This window comes from Arachis stenosperma, chromosome 2, assembly GCF_014773155.1.
Source record: "Arachis stenosperma cultivar V10309 chromosome 2, arast.V10309.gnm1.PFL2, whole genome shotgun sequence".
Lineage (NCBI taxonomy): Eukaryota > Viridiplantae > Streptophyta > Magnoliopsida > Fabales > Fabaceae > Arachis > Arachis stenosperma.
Window position 1 is genome coordinate 36,325,990 of NC_080378.1, and position 18,873 is coordinate 36,344,862.

Here is an 18,873-nt window from a genome sequence, read left to right on the forward strand (position 1 = left end):
ATCCACAACTCGTTGGGAACATGGGCACATCTGTTCAGCTGGAATCTGGGGTGATTAGGATCTTTGTGATATAAACTAGAATACTAAGCTTCACCCTCGTTCAAATTAAATTACCATTGACCCTGGCGTTTGATGAGAATCATAGGAGATTAAATTGCTAAGCAATTAGGGTTTAATTACTTACAGTTTGCTATGGAATGAATCATTCATTGTTAAAATAGTTAGTAAGAAGTATTAATTCGGAAAGATAAACATCTCCGAGACCTTAACTGTTTTCGTATATTGATTTTACACCAATCTTTACTTGCTTTACTTATTTAATTGTTTTATGCGATCTCAACAACAATCACCTTTCACTATTTGCCTGACTAAGTCTAGCAAGATAGCTATTACTTGCTCAATCCGACAATCTTCGTGGGATGGATCCTCACTCACCTGAGGTATTACTTGGACGACCCGGTGTACTTACCGATTCAGTTGTGCAAGTTCAAATTTCGCGCACCACACATATAATTGCACATCATACATTCACACATTAAATGAATTAAACCAAAACTTCTACTTAGAAGAAAATACACCAGGTTCTTATGAATAGTATTAAAAAATATAATTAAAAATGTTATATAATTTATTTGTATTTTAAATAATTTTATGAGTCTAATCATACATGATAAATCTCTAAAAATAATAATAGAGACACAAAAATTGAAAAAAAAAAGTATATTTAATGTAAATCACAAACATAAAAAATACCAAAATTGATAAATTTTAAATTCTTATTTCTCGTCTTCTCAAAATGCTATTAAATATTGTATAACTATATAATGTTAAATTTAATGTTAATTAATATTATTATATGAATTCTTATTAGTATAAGTAATTTAACAACTCAAAAAATATGACATCCTATTATATTATAAAACATTAACTTACAGGCGTCGCTGCACTTCAATACTTGCGTATGCTTTATTCTTTGTGCCAAGCTTGTTCAAGTCATCCACTGTATCCATTTATTCTCATTGTTTAGTGTCTTTTGTTTCCACTCTTTTCTTTGTTTATACTTTCCTTCATATTTGAAATCAACACATACATTTTGAAACTCTTATGCTATGATTGTGGTCTTATTTCTCAGAAACTGTTCTTTCCAACTTGTTAGGCTTATACCATTAATCAAATCTACCGTGAATTTGTTATCCAAAAATACTTTCAACTCCTCTTTTAGTAAATCTATCTTTTTTACTATAAATTAGATCTCACTTAATCCAACCAACAACATATCCTTTTTCTCTTGCTTTCAAAGACTAACTCAATATATAAAATAATATATTTTAATGAATGAGGTAATAAAAGAAAGAACTATTTTAATACTTTAGAAATAAATATTTTAAAAAAAATTAAAAATTTTTTTAGATGTATGATATAAATAATTTTTAACATTATCTTAAATACAGTGATAAAATTTTAATTAAGGATGTAATTAATTAGTTATAAATATAGAACCAAACAAATAATTCATAATAAAAATCTACAAATCTAACCAAAAAAATGTGGCTACTTACCTACCTTGTATCTCTTTTTTTTTTTTTAAAAACAAAATTTTAAAATCAAGAAGAAGTAAAACGGATGGGCAGAAGTTGTTCTAAAAATGAACAATTAAAAAAACTTCAATTCCAACCTCATTTGTTCTCTTGTCATGCAAGCCAAATCAATTAAAAAAATTGGTGACATACATCACAAAATTTAGAACTTTAGTCAATCTTTTCAAGTTCTTACAAATGCTTTTAAATAATGAAATATGTTAGTGTTGAACAAATAATTAAGTTACAAAAATAATACAGATACTAATTTTGACTAAATATATTTAATAGTCATATTTACGAATAATTACAGATAGATACTAAAAGTGAAAGTAATCACAGAAAAAGAAAAATTAAATTTAATCTCTTCTTTAAGTCTCAATTAATTTGATCTATATTCCTCTCACTTATATCGAATTATAATCATTATCCATGACCTATTATATTTGTGCTTGTACATAATGGACTAAACCTGAAAGAAAAAAATAATGCACAATAAAAATATTTTAAAAAGAAAAATTACAGAATCTTAATCCACCAATAATCTCTATTACTAATACAATGACTCACACGACACTGAAGTTTCATCTTCAATAATTAATAAATATGCTAACATCACCAAAATTAATGTCGTATTACACAATTTTTTTGAATTTTTTTGTACCCATAATAGATAATACACCGATGTTATCAAATTTTTTCAACACATTTACAGAACAAATTAAAATTCAACCATACCCTTCGAATCATCTAAAAGCCATTTAAATACAATAAAAATTGATATATGTGACCTGATCCAAGATTCACATGAACATTTTAATGTTGTCTTTGGAACATGATAAGGTTAGAATAAAAATCAAAATATAGAATAAAATATGTTGTACAGAAAAAAAAAGAGAAAGATAATTAAGTCATACAATAGCTAGAACTGAAAAATAAATAAACAAATAATAGTAATAATGAATAAATTGAGTAAAAAATGATGAAGGAAAAATAGAAGAAATGAAAACATATTTTATAAGTTTTGCAATATATTATCACCAAAAATTTAGTACACTATTACTCTCAAAGCTATTCTTGATTTTGCCTGGATAATACCAAATTAGGAAAAATACTAAAAGTATGAAAATAATAAAACAGAAAAAAATATTAGTGCAAATACAAATTGTGCATCTACTTGATAGAATTTCAGTTTTATTTTATTATAGTTTAGGAATCACAACGATGGGCAAAAAATAAATCTTTAGAATATTTGAAAAATAACTAAACACCGAAATTTTTCAATTTATTGTTCATCTTCCCCCTCTTAATTCATTAAAGATGACTTACAATACATGTTAACCTCGACTTCTGAAGTCATAAATTTTACTTATGTAATTTAACTTAAAAATTTTTATTAAAAATATAGTTTTTACATCTTAGACGTGTAATACTATTATTTGATATTGATTCTTATATTTTATATTTTAATTCTTTAAAAAGTCTTATTATTTATAATTGTTTATCAAATCACTTTAGAAAAGCTTATGTAAAAAAATAGTAGAAGCACATGATAAATTGAGCATTAACACGAAATTCAATTAAATAAATGTATTTTAGAAAGAATACCTTTAAATAAATGAATGATGATGGAATGGGAGAGACAGAGCTCAGATAAACAAACATGGCATATATAACACCTTAAAGAAGCCAACCCTCATGCCCTCCTCTTCAAGACAGTTGAAATGCATTTCACTTACTTACCAGTGTGTCAAGCAAGAAGAGCAAGTTGTATTATTTGTCTTACCAGATTTCTGATGCCAACATCCACAAATAAACTTATCATGAAATCATTACAATTTAAACAATCAGTAAAGAAACTTTTCTGAGGAAGCTAATATACATTTTGAGGCTGCGACGAACAGCGGAGCAATCAATGCATATGAAGACCCCATACATAACTGACGCTCATGTTGTATTCCTCACATTGTAGTCGAAATGTAATTGAAGCCAAAAAATAAAATCGAATTAAAATCACAAAATTTCAAAATATGAAAAAAAATTAAAAAAACTCAAACGATAAACCTCAAAATTGAAAATTTCTGGAAATCGAAAGTAATCAAAGCTTGTTTTTGGATTTGGCCGTGAATTTTTTGAACACTGCACTAGGAATCAGAGAAAAAATAGAAGAGCTGAAAAAATAAAAGCTTTTAGGTAAGAAATTGCTACAAACTCAACTACCACTTCTCCAAAATCTAATCTCAATATAATTTAATTAGATGGAAAAAAGGGGTAATAGGATATCATACTAGGAAGACAAATTGTTAGTCTCTATGAGGTCGTAGAAAAAGCAGTTAGCAGTAGAGGAAAAGAAGAACTACCTCTTCTTCTGTGGCCATGTGAACCATCTCACTGCAGTTGTAGCAAGCACCACCGCCATTGCCTCCTCCTTTGTATCCACTACCACGCTCTCTACCGAACGTAACAATTGCGACCATGGCTGCGGTATAATAGGAGGCAAGAAGAAAAATAAAATGAAAATAAAAAAGTTTTAGATTTGACGTAAGAGTGATTCGTATAATGTATGGCAGTTAAAATTAAGGGGTTACAAATAAGTAAGAGTGATTCGTATGATGTATGACAGTTAAATTCAAAATTTGAAATTCACTAAAAAATTAGAAAAATAGGTAAAAAAAAGGAAAAAATTAATTGAAATGAAAGAGTAGTGAATACAATACACTATTGGGAGTGAAAGAGAATAAGAGAAAGAGTTGTCAAAAAATATTGAAGACATTCAAGCAACTATACAAATTCAGTGAACAATGAATGCTGGATTATAATTATATCCTTTTTTTGCCATTCAAATTTAAAATTTTAGATTTTTGGTACTTGTTAGATGAAGAAAAAATAAATATTGAAGCAGAGGTTGAAGGAGAATTAATTGAAGGAAGAAGTTATTTTGTGAAAAACAAAAAGCAAAGTTTACTTGAAAATAAATAAGGTTTAATTATTCTGTTAGTCCCTATAGTTTCGTAAAATTTTTAATTAGGTCCCTATATTTTTTTCTTTTAATTGGATTTCTGCACCAATTTTTTTTTTTTTTCAATTAGGCCCCTTTTGGCAGTAATTGGCTTAATTGTATAGGGACTCAACTAAAAAAAATTGGTGCAGGGACTCAAATAAAAGAAAAATAAGTGTAGGAACCTAATTAAAAAAAATTAGTGTAAGGGCTCAATTAAAAAGAAAAAAAGTATAAGGACCTAATTAAAAATTTTGTGAAACTATAAGAATTAAAAGAATAATTAAACCAAAAAATAAATGATTGAATAGGAGATCATACATGAACTAATTGTCTAAAAAATACCATAAAAAATTTAACTCTCAAGCTCTCTCTAACATAACACGCTGAATTTCCACTACCTCACAACCCTCTATTAATAGCTTAGTATTACATTTACTTCTAATTTTAAACGAAATCTTAAATTTAAAAAATCGGTAACAAGTCTGATGAGGATTTTTCATCAATTCCATAATTTTTCAAATAATTAGCAATAATTAGAAAAAAAAATCACAAATCAAAAGATAAATTTTAACTCAAATATTAAATTAAAAAAATCAACAAATCTAATGAGAATATTTCATTAATTCCATAATTTTCTCAAATCCTAAATAAGTAATAATCAATAATAATTAGAATTTTTTTATCAATTCCATAATTTTTTTTAAAAATGAATAATAAAAGAAAAATTAAGAAAATTAAAATTTATTGTTATGTGAGTAACCTGAGATAGATGGTTTGGGTTTGAAGGATTGGTCCAAATGTCGAAGAAAGGTGGCCTCCGACTTGGTTTGCTTTTGAGAGCCTCCGTCCGAGTTATGTATGTGAAAGAATGGGAAGAATGGGGGTGGTACCTGCAAAGACACTCCGATGCCTAAGTTAGCAAAGGGGTAAGCAGGTTTAAGAGTATTAAAACTTAGTTTTACTTGAGTGTGTCAGTGTATTTATAATGGTGATCCAATAACCACCATTGGAGTAGTTCCACTTCTGAAGGTGGATAACTGTCCTTTTATCTTAGGGTTGTTGGAATATTGCTTCTGGAAGAGAGAGAAAGATTTTAGGGACAGTTACTTATTTGAATAAGTGTTATCTGTCAGTTCATGTCGAGCCCGACCTCTTTGGAGGAGGAGCTTATGTCGGGGCCGACCTCTTTAGATAAGGTCGGATAAGTGGTGAATGCCAATTTTTGAGTTGAAATTTTTGCCTTACTTAAACCTAGATCATAGTATTGAAGCAGGGTATGAGCACTTACTAAATTTAAATTAAGAAAAATGAAGCTTAGAAGAGAGAGTAGAAGGAGTGAGCTTACTGAGTTTGTTTACTTTTTTTTCTTTACAAAATTCTAAAAATAAAAAATATAAAAAAAATAAAAACACAAACCAAATGTATTCTTGAATTTTCTTGAATAAGACTTTTCAGGCAATATAGTGCGACTTAGATCAATACATGATTTAAGAACATTATATATTCTTACCACAAGCCTTTTAAAGCTTGTTACGGCCTGGTCCAGGCCATTCGCGGGTCAACCCGACCCACTGATAATCCGACCCAAATGGTCGGGCACGTACAGCTCACTCAGTGACCCGGATACACGTCCTTGACAGCTCTCCGCTACAGCTGTGTGACGAAGCTTCGAGGAAGGTGGGCCTGTCCTTGTAGGGCACACCTCTGACACGGTATAAATGGGGAGGGACTTACCCCTCCCTCAAGGTACATCATACACTACTTTACTCCTTTTTTCACCTGCATACTCGACTGACTTGGGCGTCGGAGTGTCCTTGCAGGTGACACCCCCTTCCACATCAAGAGCTCGAAACGTCGGCTTACCCGTTTCACCCTCACGAACCGCTTCCAGACTATGCCCCAACGGACATGAGGTATGACGGGACCCAAGACCCGCAGGAGCACCTCACGGCCTTTGAGGCCCGAATGAACCTGGAGGGAGTGGGAGACGAAGTAAGGTGCCGCGCTTTTCCGGTCACCCTGGCAAGCCCTGCGATACGGTGGTTCAATAGCTTCCCACAGGGCTCCGTGGTCGGCTTCTCGGATATTAGCCGTGCCTTCTTAGCACAATTCACCACCAGAATCGTGAAGGCCAAACACCCGATCAATCTGTTCGGTGTCACTCAGAAAACTAGCGAGACGACCAGAAAGTACCAAGATCATTTCAATGATGAATGCTTGGAAATTGAGGGGTTAACAGACTCGGTCGCCAGTCTCTGCCTGACGAATGTGCTCCTTAATGAGGACTTCAGAAAACACCTCACCACAAGGCTGGTCTAAACGATGCAAGAGATCCAAACGGTAGCCTGCGAATACATTAATGATGAGGAAGTCAGCCGAGTTGTTGCCGCCAACAAGCGGCAGCCCTCCTACACTCAACCTAGGCAGCACGGCAATGGAGAAAGACAGAAGGACATGCCAGAGACGGCGGCCCAAGCAAGGCACCCAGGCAGTTTCCTCGTGTGGGATGATGAGCGGATAATTTATACGCTTTTTGGCATTGTTTTTAGTATGTTTTTAGTACATTTTAGTTAGTTTTTAGTATGTTTTTATTAGTTTTTATTTAAAATTCACTTTTCTGGGCTTTACTATGAGTTTGTGTGTTTTTCTGTGATTTCAGATACTTTCTGGCTGAAATTGAGGGACCTGAGCAAAAATCTGATTCAGAGGCTGAAAAAGACTGCAAATGCTGTTGGATTCTGGCCTCCTTGCACTCAAAGTGGATTTTCTGGAGCTACAGAAGCCCAATTGGCGCGCTCTCAATTGCGTTGGAAATTAGACATCCTGGGCTTTCCAGAAATGTATAATAGTCCATAATTTTCACGAGATTTGATGGCCCAAACCGGCGTTGCAAATCAGCTTCAGAATTCCCGGCGTTTAACGCCGGAACTGGCACAAAAATTGGAGTTAAACGCCCAAACTGGCACAAAAGCTGGCGTTTAACTCCAGAAAAAGTCTCTACACATGAAAGCTTCAATGCTCAGCCCAAGCACACAACAAGTGGACCCCGGAAGTGGATTTTTACGTCATTTACTCATTTCTGTATATCCTAGGTTACTAGTTCACTATTAATAGGACCTTTTGACATTGTATCTTTACCTCATGACACATTACACATTTCTTACTGTATCTTCTACGGCATGAGTCTCTAAACCCCATGGTTGGGGGTGAGGAGCTCTGCTGTGTCTTGATGGATTAATGCAATTACTACTGTCTTTCACTCAATCACGCTTGCTTCTATTCTAAGATATCACTTGTTCCTAAACTTGATGAATGTGATGATCCGTGACACTCATCATCATTCTCACCTATGAACGTGTGCCTGACAACCACCTCTGTTCTACCTTAGATTGAGTAGATATCTCTTGGATTCCTTAATCAGAATCTTCATGGTATAAGCTAGAATTGATGGCGGCATTCAAGAGAATCCGGAAGGTCTAAACCTTGTCTGTGGTATTCTGAGTAGGATTCAGGGATTGAATGACTGTGACGAGCTTCAAACTCGCGATTGTGGGGCGTTAGTGACAGACGCAAAAGAATCACTAGATTCTATTCCGACATGATCGAGAACCGACAGATGAATAGTCGTGCTGTGACAGAGCGCGTTGAACATTTTCACTGAGAGGATGGGAGGTTGCCATTGACAACGGTGAAACCCTACATACAGCTTGCCATGGAAGGAGCTTTGCGTGCATGAAGAAGAAGACAGTAGGAAATCAGAGATTCAGAAGATAGAGCATCTCCAAAACCTCAACCTGTTCTCCATTACTGCAAAACAAGTATTTATTTCATGTTCTTTTACCTTTCACAATTAAACCTGAGAATTATTGATATCCTGACTAAGAGTTACAAGGTAACCATAGCTTGCTTCAAGCCGACAATCTCCGTGGGATCGACCCTTACTCACGTAAGGTATTACTTGGACGACCCAGTGCACTTGCTGGTTAGTTGTGCGGAATTACAAAAGTGTGATTGCAATTTCGTGGACCAAGTTTTTGGACAACTGACGGTTTATCTTGTTACTTAGATTAGGACTGTTTTATTTTTGTTGGTTTAGAGTCTTTTATTTGAGTTTAGTTTCATATTTTAAGTTTGGTGTCAATTGCATGTTCTTAGTCCTTTCTTGATCCTTAAAAATTCTAAGTTTGGTGTCTTCTTTGTGTTTTCCTTTAAAATTTTTGAAAATTTGTGCTTGATCTTCTAAAAATTTTAAGTTTGGTGTCATTTTGTTGTTTTTCTCTTTCCTTTTTTCAAAAAAAATCAAATCTTTTTCAAAATAATTATCAATCATATCTTTTTAATTGCTAATTCCAAAATCTTTTTTATTAATTAATTAATTTAGTCTTCAATTTGTTTTGATTTTATTCTCTTTTGGTTTTCGAATCTTTATTTTATTTTCTATTTAATTTATTTTACTATTTTCGGTTATTTTTTTTAAAAAATATTTTTATATATATAATAATAATAAAACAAAATAATATCCACATCATCTCCCTTTCTCCATCATGGACCTAAGTGGAAGTGAGCAGTCCAGAAGGACTCTGGGGTAGTATGCTAACCCCATTACAGCTGCATATAGGAGTAGCATCTGTATACCTCCCATTAAAGCAAGCAGTTTTGAGCTAAATCCTCAACTCATTATCATGGTCCTCAACTCATTATCATGGTGCAGCAAAATTGCCAGTATTCCGGTCTTCTACAGGAAGAACCTACTGAGTTTCTGGCACGATTCTTACAAATTGCTGACACAGTACGTGATAAAGAGGTGGATCAGGATGTCTACAGATTATTACTGTTTCTATTTGCTGTAAAAGATCAAGCTAAGAGGTGGTTGAATAACCAACCCACAGCAAGCATAAAAATATGGAGACAGTTATCAGACAAATTCCTGAATCAATTTTACCCTCCAAAAAGGATGACACAGCTAAGGCTGGACATCCAAGGCTTTAAACAAGAGGATAAAGAATCCCTTTATAATGCCTGGGAGAGGTACAGAGGTATGCTAAGAAAATGCCCCTCTGAAATGTTTTCAGAGTGGGTACAGTTAGACATCTTCTACCATGGGCTTACAGAAAAAGCTCAAATGTCTCTAGACCACTCAGCTGGTGGATCTATACATATGAGGAAGACGATTGAAGAAGCTCAAGAGCTCATAGATACTGTTGCTAGAAATCAACATCTATATTCTAGCAGTGAGTCCTCTATAAAAGAGGAAGCTATGGCAATAACTACTGATCCTAATCCTCAAGAACAGATTGTTGAGCTTAATCAGTAATTACTCCTGATGGCAAATTAGTTAGCAGAATTTAAAGAGATGCTCCAAGAAACTAAAATTGCTAACAAGAATATAGAATCACAGTTAAGCCAGAAAAAACAGCAGTTATCTAAACAGATAACAGAAGAAAGCCAAGCAGTTCAACTAAGGAGTGGGAAGACATTGAATAACACTGCTCAAGGTGGTAAAAAGCCAAGAAAGGAACAACTGACAGAGGATAACCAAACCACTGTCCAAAATCCCTCTGACGACAGTAAGAGCCCAGAGAGGAATACTCCTGGCGTTCAAACGCCAGAAAGGGGGGAAAAGTTGGCGTTAAACGCCCATTCCTCACCCAATCCTGGCGTTCAAACGCCAATGAGGAATCAGACATCTGAGAGTGCTGATAGTAACCCCTCTAAAAAGACTTCTCCAACCACCTCTGTAGGGAATAAACCTGCAGCAACTAAGGTTGAAGAATATAAAGCCAAGATGCCTTATCCTCAGAAACTCCACCAAGCAGAACAGGATAAACAATTTGCCCGCTTTGCAGACTATCTAAGGACTCTTGAAATAAAGATTCTGTTTGCAGAGGCACTTGAGCAAATACCTTCTTATGCTAAGTTCATGAAAGAGATCTTAAGTCATAAGAAGGATTGGAGAGAAACTGAAAAAGTGTTTCTCACTAAAGAATGTAGTGCAGTCATTCTGAAAAGCTTACCAAAAAAGCTTCAAGATCCAAGAAGCTTTATGATACCATGCACATTAGAAGGTGCTTGTACCAAGACAGCCCTATGTGACCTTGGAGCAAGTATCAATCTAATACCTGCATCCACTATCAGAAAGCTTGGCTTGACTGAAGAAGTCAAACCAACCCGGATATGTCTCCAACTTACTGATGGCTCCATTAAATATCCATCAGGCATAATTGAGGACATGATTGTCAAGGTTGGGCCTTTCGCCTTTCCAACTGACTTTGTAGTGCTGGAAATGGAGGAGCACAAGAGTGCAACTCTCATCCTAGGGAGACCCTTCCTAGCAACTGGACAAACCCTCATTGATGTACAAAAAGGGGAAGTGACACTGAGAGTCAATGAGGATGAGTTCAAGTTGAATGCAGTCAAAGCTATGCAGCATCCAGACACATCAAATGACTGCATGAGCGCTGACATTATTGACTCTTTGGTGGAAGAGATCAATATGACTGAGAGTCTTGAATCAGAGCTAGAGGACATCTTTAAAGATGTTCAGCCTGATCAGGAAGAACTAGAGAAAATAGAAGAACCTCTGAAAATTCCTCAGGAAGAGGAAAAACCTCCCAAACCTGAGCTCAAACCACTACCACCATCCCTGAAGTATGCATTTCTGGGAGACGGTAATACTTTTCCAGTGATCATAAGCTTTGCTTTAAATTCACAGGAAGAGGAAGCACTAATTAAAGTGTTAAGGACACACAAGATAGCTCTTGGATGGTCCATAAGTGATCTTAAGGGCATTAGCCCAGCAAGATGCATGCACAAGATCCTATTGGAGGATAATGCAAAGCCAGTAGTTCAACCACAGAGGCGGCTAAATCCAGCCATGAAGGAGGTGGTGCAGAAAGAGGTCACTAAGTTACTAGAGGCTGGGATTATTTATCCTATTTCTGATAGCCCCTGGGTGAGCCCTGTCCACGTTGTCCCCAAGAAGGGAGGCGTGACAGTGGTTTATAATGAAAAGAATGAACTGGTTCCTACAAGAACAATTACAGGGTGGCGTATGTGTATTGATTACAGAAGGCTCAATACAACCACCAGGAAGGATCATTTTCCTTTACCATTCATAGACCAGATGCTAGAGAGACTGGCAGGTCATGAATATTATTGCTTTTTGGATGGCTATTCAGGTTATAACCAAATTGCAGTAGATCCTCAGGACCAAGAGAAAATAGCATTCACATGTCTTTCTAGAGTGTTTGCCTACAGAAGGATGCCTTTTGGTATGTGTAATGCACCTGTAACCTTTCAGAGGTGCATGCTCTCTATCTTCTCAGATATGGTAGAGAAATTTCTGGAAGTCTTCATGGATGACTTTTCAGTATTTGGAGACTCATTCAGCTCCTGCCTTAACCATCTAGCACTTGTTCTGAAAAGATGCCAAGAGACCAAACTAGTCTTAAACTGGGAAAAATGTCACTTTATGGTGACTGAGGGATTGTCCTTAGGCATAAAATTTCAAACAAGGGAATAGAGGTAGATCAAGCTAAGGTTGAAGTAATTGAAAAATTACCACCACCTACCAATGTTAAGGCAATAAGAAGCTTTCTGGGGCATGCAGGATTCTACAGGAGGTTCATAAAGGATTTTTCAAAAATTGTGAAACCTCTAAGCAACCTGCTAGCTGCTGACACGCCATTTGTGTTTGACACAGAGTGTCTGCAGGCGTTTGAGACCCTGAAAGCAAAGCTGGTCACAGCACTAGTCATCTCTGCACCAGAATGGACATTACCATTCGAACTAATGTGTGATGCCAGTGACCATGCCATTGGTGCAGTGTTGGGACATAGGCATAACAAGCTTCTGCACGTCATTTATTATGCTAGTCGTGTTCTAAATGATGCACAGAAGAATTACACTACCACAGAGAAAGAGTTACTTGCAGTGGTTTATGCCATTGACAAGTTTAGATCCTATTTAGTGGGGTCAAAAGTGATTGTGTACACTGACCATGCTGCTCTTAAATACTTACTCACAAAGCAGGATTCAAAACCCAGGCTCATAAGGTGGGTGTTGCTTCTGCAAGAGTTTGATATAGAAATAAGATACAGAAAAGGGACAGAGAACCAGGTAGCTGATCATCTGTCCCGAATAGAACCAGTAGCTGGGGCGTCCCTCCCTTCTACTGAGATCTCTGAGGTCTTTCCAGATGAGCAACTCTTTGCCATTCAGGAAGCTCTATGGTTTGCAGACATTGCAAATTATAAAGCTGTAAGGTTCATACCCCAGGAGTACAGCAGGGTGCAAAGAAAAAAATTAATTTCAGATGCCAAGTACTACCTGATGACAAGTCATCATATACCCATTTTTCAAGCTAATTTCACTTGTTTTGTTAGCATTTATGCACTTTCTTGCATCCTAAGTAAGTGATTTGGAGTGAAAATGCACAACTTCTCTAAATCAAGCAACCACCATGAAATTAATGTTAATCCATGAGGTTTAAGCTAATTTTAATTGAATTTTAATTGATTTATAAGCCTCTTGAATTTAGTGATACTTGGAGTGGTTGTTTTGGTTTATTGTAGGTGAAGAAAAGAAAAGAAAAGGAAAAGCGTGGCCTAAGAAGTGTAGCCCAAGGAAAGGAAAGTGTGGCAAAAGAGAGAAGAAGCGTGCCGCATGCAAAGGGGGAGGCAACATTGCCCTCCACAAGGGCACACTGCCCTCTAGGAGGGCAACATAAGATGACCAAGCAAGGAAGGCAACTCTGCCCTGCCCACTACAAGGGCAGAGCACAAAATGTGCCTTGAGATCAAGAGGAAGAGAACCTTGCCCTGCCCTTGTGAAGGGCAGAATCGGGCTCTCCAAGGAAGAAATTCAAAAAAAAAAAGTCACCCATGCATGCTACAAGGATCGAACAAGGAACCATGAGGAAGCTAGGACTTAAGGTTGAGTGCCGTGCCAAGAAACCAAGGAAAATGATCAAGCGTGTGTCTCCGCCCAGATTCGAACACGGGCCTTCATTTTGGAAACACTGCCCTGCCCTCCGCGAGGGCAGGGCAGCATTTGGTTGGTGCACAAATCTGGCGCACCACACACATTTCTGGCGCACCAAATCCCTCTCCTGGCAGCACCAGCGCGCACCACACTCAATCCTGGCAGCACCAAAATTTCCTGCCCTGCCCTCCGCGAGGGCAGGGCAGCATCCTATGCACCAAGGAAAATTCTGGCGCACCAATTCTTGATTCTGGCAGCACCAAGCACGCACCGTGGCAATTCTGGCGCACCAAATTTTTCCTGCCCTGCCCTTGGCGCGGGCAGGGCAGCGTTTTGCGCATCAAGCTCAATCAAGGCCGCACCAATCTCATGCACCAAGCACCAATTTTCTGCCCTGCCCTCCACAAGGGCAGGGCAGCCTCTTGGGAGCACTTTTCATGGGCCGAAAATTCAAATTAAATTCCCATTTTAATTCATTTCTTCACCAATTCAAAAGCCCATCCAAATCCAAAAATCCAAGAATAGAAAGTGTATAAATAGGAGCTAGTTTGATGTAATTAGGACTTTTACTGGGAGCTTTGAATTTTCACTTTTATTTTGAGCTTTTGAATATTTTCTTGGTGACTTGATTGAGATTTCTGAGAATTGGGGAGGAGAATTGATCTCTCTTCTTCCTCATTCTTGCCTAAGCACTTCTAATCTCCTGTTTCTGAGTTTTGGGTGTGAGAAATTGAGGAAATTCTGTCTCAATTCCCATTCAAACTCTCTTTAACTCTTTTCTGCATAATTCAATTCAATTTCAATTTCCTTTACTGCCTCCTCTTCTAATTCTTGTCAATTGCTTTGTTAACTTGGATCTAGGAGGGCAAATAGAGATCTAGGCTCGGCTACCTAGTCTTTTGAGACCTGAGACCCAATTTTACTTTTGGTTCTTCTGTGAACCTTGCTGCACTTTAATTTACTATTCTGTTTGAATTACAGTTTACTCTAATTCATCTTCTACTTAATTGATTGCTGCAATTTACTTCTTCCTTGTTTAGATCCTGCAATCCCATTCCTCAATTCCCTTTTATATTCAAGCAATTTACCTTCCTTGCCATTTAAGTTACTGCAATTTACCTTTCTTGCACTTTAAGTTTCAGTCATTTAGTTTCTTGTTCTTTAAGATTCTGCAATTTTACTTTTCTGCTTTCTAATTTACTGCACATTTCCCTTTCCCCTTTACATTCCAAGCAATTTATCTTCTGTTAAACACCAATCACTCAATCAACACTTGATTCGCTTGACTAAACCAACCACTAAACTAAAATTGCTCAATCCTTCAATCCCTGTGGGATCGACCTCACTCATGTGAGTTATTATTACTTGATGCGACCCGGTACACTTGCCGGTGAGTTTTGTGTTGGATCGTTTTCCACACATCAAGTTTTTGGCGCCGTTGCCGGGGATTGAAATAGATTGACAATGATTAAGTAAAGTGGAGGTCTAGATTAAGCACTTTTCTTTTCTGTTATTCTAATTCCTACTAACACACTAACTGTTTGAATTTTTGCTTAAACTAACTAAAACCTCATTCTAGCAATAGATTGAAGTTTTATTGACTTTCTGGGTCTGTGTGTTTATTGTTGTGTGTTTGTATGTCAGGTATAGGAAGATCTTCCCCTATCCTCTCTGAAATTGATCAAAGAACTCTTCGGAGAATAAGAAGAGCCGAAAGAGGGAAGAACGTTGTTGGAGAAGAAGAATCTGAGGAGGAATTCCAAGAGATGGAAGGAGATACCAATCAACCAGGAGAAGGAGCCAACAATAATCAACAACAGAGAAGAGTCTTGGCTTCATACACATTTGCAAATGCTAGGCATTGTGGTAGTAGCATTCTTCCTCCCAATGTCAATGCAAACAATTTTGAACTCAAGCCACAACTCATCACTCTGGTTCAAAACAATTGTTCTTTTGGAGGAGGGCCTTTGGAGGATCCAAATCAACATTTGTCTACCTTCTTGAGAATCTGTGACACAGTGAAAACAAATGGTGTACCCCCTGATAGCTACAAGTTGCTGCTCTTCCCATTTTCTCTCAGAGACAAAGCCACTCAATGGCTAGAGACCTTTCCAAAAGAAAGCATCAACACTTGGGATGACTTGGTGAGCAAGTTTCTTGCCAAATTTTATCCCCCTCAAAGAATCCTAAGGTTGAAGACTGAGGTTCAAACGTTCACTCAATTGGAGGCTGAGAACTTATATGAAGCATGGGAAAGATATAAGGCTCTATTGAGGAAATGTCCACCAGAGATGTTCACTGAATGGGATAAGTTACAAAACTTCTATGAAGGACTCACTCTTAAAGCTCAAGAAGCTCTTGATCACTCTGCCGGAGGCTCATTACAACTCATGAAGACCACAAAGGAAGCTCGAAACCTCATTGATATGGTGGCCAACAACCAATATTTCTTTGCTCATCAAAGACAACGCCAACCATCACAGAGAAGAGGAGTAATGGAGTTGGAAGGAGTTGATTCTATTCTGGCTCAGAACAAGATGATGCAGCAGCAGATTCAACAACAATTTGAGCAAATGGCTAAGAGAATTGATGGCTTGCAAGTGGCAGCAGTGAGCACCACAAGCCAACCTCCAACCACTTGGGTGCAAAGTGAAGAAACTCAAGAAGAGCAACAGCAAGAGCAAGTCCAATACATGCACAACCAAAATCCTGGAACAAATGAAGTGTATGGAGATACTTACAATCCATCTTGGAAGAACCATTCCAACCTCAGATGGGGAGACAACCACAATCAAAACCAACAACCATGACAAAGAAACACAAGTCAGAACAATTGGAAAAACACAAACCACAACCCCCAGCCAAACACTAACCAAAACTCATACAGAAAACCACAAAACAACTACCCAAATTCTAACCAATACCCACCCAATAACCACCCAACTAACCAAAACACCTATCCTCATCCATCAACACCCCAAAATCAACCCATCTCACAAGACTCACAGAGAATCACCAATCTAGAACAGCTCATGGAAAAACTGATGAAGAACCAAGAATTGACAACAAAGAACCAAGAAGCCTCCATGAAGAACCTAGAGAGACAGATTGGGCAAATCTCCAAGAAGATTTCTGTTGAAAAACCATCAAGTTCACTACCTAGTGATACCATTCCCAACCCAAAGGAAGAATGCAAGGTCGTGCAACTAAGAAGTGGAAAGATGTTAGTGGATGGTAACCAAGGAGCAACCAAGAAGCTTATGGAGAATGACACTGAGCCAACAAAGAATAATGAAGCCATCAACAAAGACATGACAACCAAGAATGTCCCAGAAAAACTCACAGAGGAAGACAACAAACCACAGAATTTGAAGAAAGAAAAGAAGATCTTGGAAGAATCAATTCCAAAACAACATCAGATGGAGAAGAGCTCAACACCACCACTGCCTTATCCACAGAGATTTCACAAAGAGACAAAGGATCAGCATTTCCACAAATTTCTTGAGACTTTCAAGAAGTTGGAGATCAACATACCTTTAGCTGAAGCATTAGAGCAAATGCCTCTGTACGCCAAGTTCTTAAAGGAGCTCATCAACAAGAAAAGAGATTGGAATGAGAAGGAAACGGTGATGCTTAGTGAAGAATGCAGTGCACTCATTAAAAAGGGACTCCCTCCCAAGCTTGAAGACCCTGGAGGTTTCTTCTTACCATGCACTATTGGAAACCTATTCATTAACAAGGGGATGTGTGATCTAGGAGCAAGCATAAATCTAATCCCATATTCTCTAGTGAAAAAGCTTGGCATGGAGGAGGTGAAACCAACACAGATGTCCTTGGAGTTGGTGGACCAATCAGTGGTATATCCTAAAGGACTAATTGAGAACCTTTTAGTTAAGGTTGACAAGTTCATTTATCCTGCAGATTTTGTGGTCCTGGATTCTTCAGAAAATGGAAGTGACTCCATAATACTTGGTCGACCATTTCTGGCCACTGCTAGAGCCATTGTGGATATAGAGCAAGGAGAGTTAACCCTCAGGATGCATGAGGAGAGCATCATACTGAAAGTCTTTCCAGAATTACAAAGGGATGAAGAAACAAGCAAAATGAGTGATGATCTCCTTCCAAAGCAATCAACTGACAAGGAAGTAGAACAGAAAAACAAACAGATGCAAGAAGATAAAGGGATTCAAAAGGAAGCAGGGGTGATAAGCAAGAAGGAAGGTATCACAACTCAAGTAACTGTCAAGAAAAAAAGATCAACAAGCAAGAAAAAGATGAAGGGCAAGAAAAAAGCTCACAAAGGGTAGAAGAACAAGAAAATCCCAACTGAAGGATTTTCTAAAGGTGATAAGGTGCAACTAGTATATTGATGAGCGGATAATTTGTATGCTTTTTGGCATTGTTTTTAGTATGTTTTTAGTATCTTTTAGTTAGTTTTTAGTATATTTTTATTAGTTTTTAATTAAAATTCACTTTTCTGGACTTTACTATGAGTTTGTGTGTTTTTCTGTGATTTCAGGTAATTTCTGACTGAAATTGAGGGTCCTGAGCAAAAATCTGATCCAGAGACTGAAAAGGACTGCAGATGCTGTTGGATTCTGACCTCCCTGCACTCGAAGTGGATTTTCTGGAGCTACAGAAGCCCAATTGGCGCGCTCTCAACGGCATTGGAAAGTAGACATCCTGGGCTTTCCAGCAATATATAATAGTCCATACTTTGCCCAAGATTTGATGGCCCAAACCGGCGCTCAAAGTCACCTACTGAAATTCCAGCGTTAAACGCCGGAACTGGCATAAAATTTGGAGTTAAACGCCCAAACTGGCATGAAAGCTGGCGTTTAACTCCAGAAAAGGTCTCTACACGAAATTCCTTCATTGCTCAGCCCAAGCACACACCAAGTGGGCCCGGAAGTGGATTTTTCTGTCATTTACTCATTTCTGTAAACCTTAGGATACTAGTTTACTATTTATAGGATCTTTTGACATTGTATCCGTACCTTATGACCTCATAACATTTCTTACACGTTTCTTTCCACAGCATGAGTCTCTAAACCCCATGGTTGGGGGTGAGGAGCTCTGCTGTGTCTTGATGGATTAATGCAATTACTACTGTTTCTTATTCAATCATGCTTGCTTCCATTCTAAGATAACACTTGCCCTTAATTCGGATGGATGTGATGATCCGTGACAATCATCATCATTCTCAACTATGAACATGTGCCTGACAACCACCTCTGTTCTATCTTAGATTAAGTAGTTATCTCTTGGATTCTTTAATCGGAATCTTCGTGGTATAAGCTAGAACTGATGGCG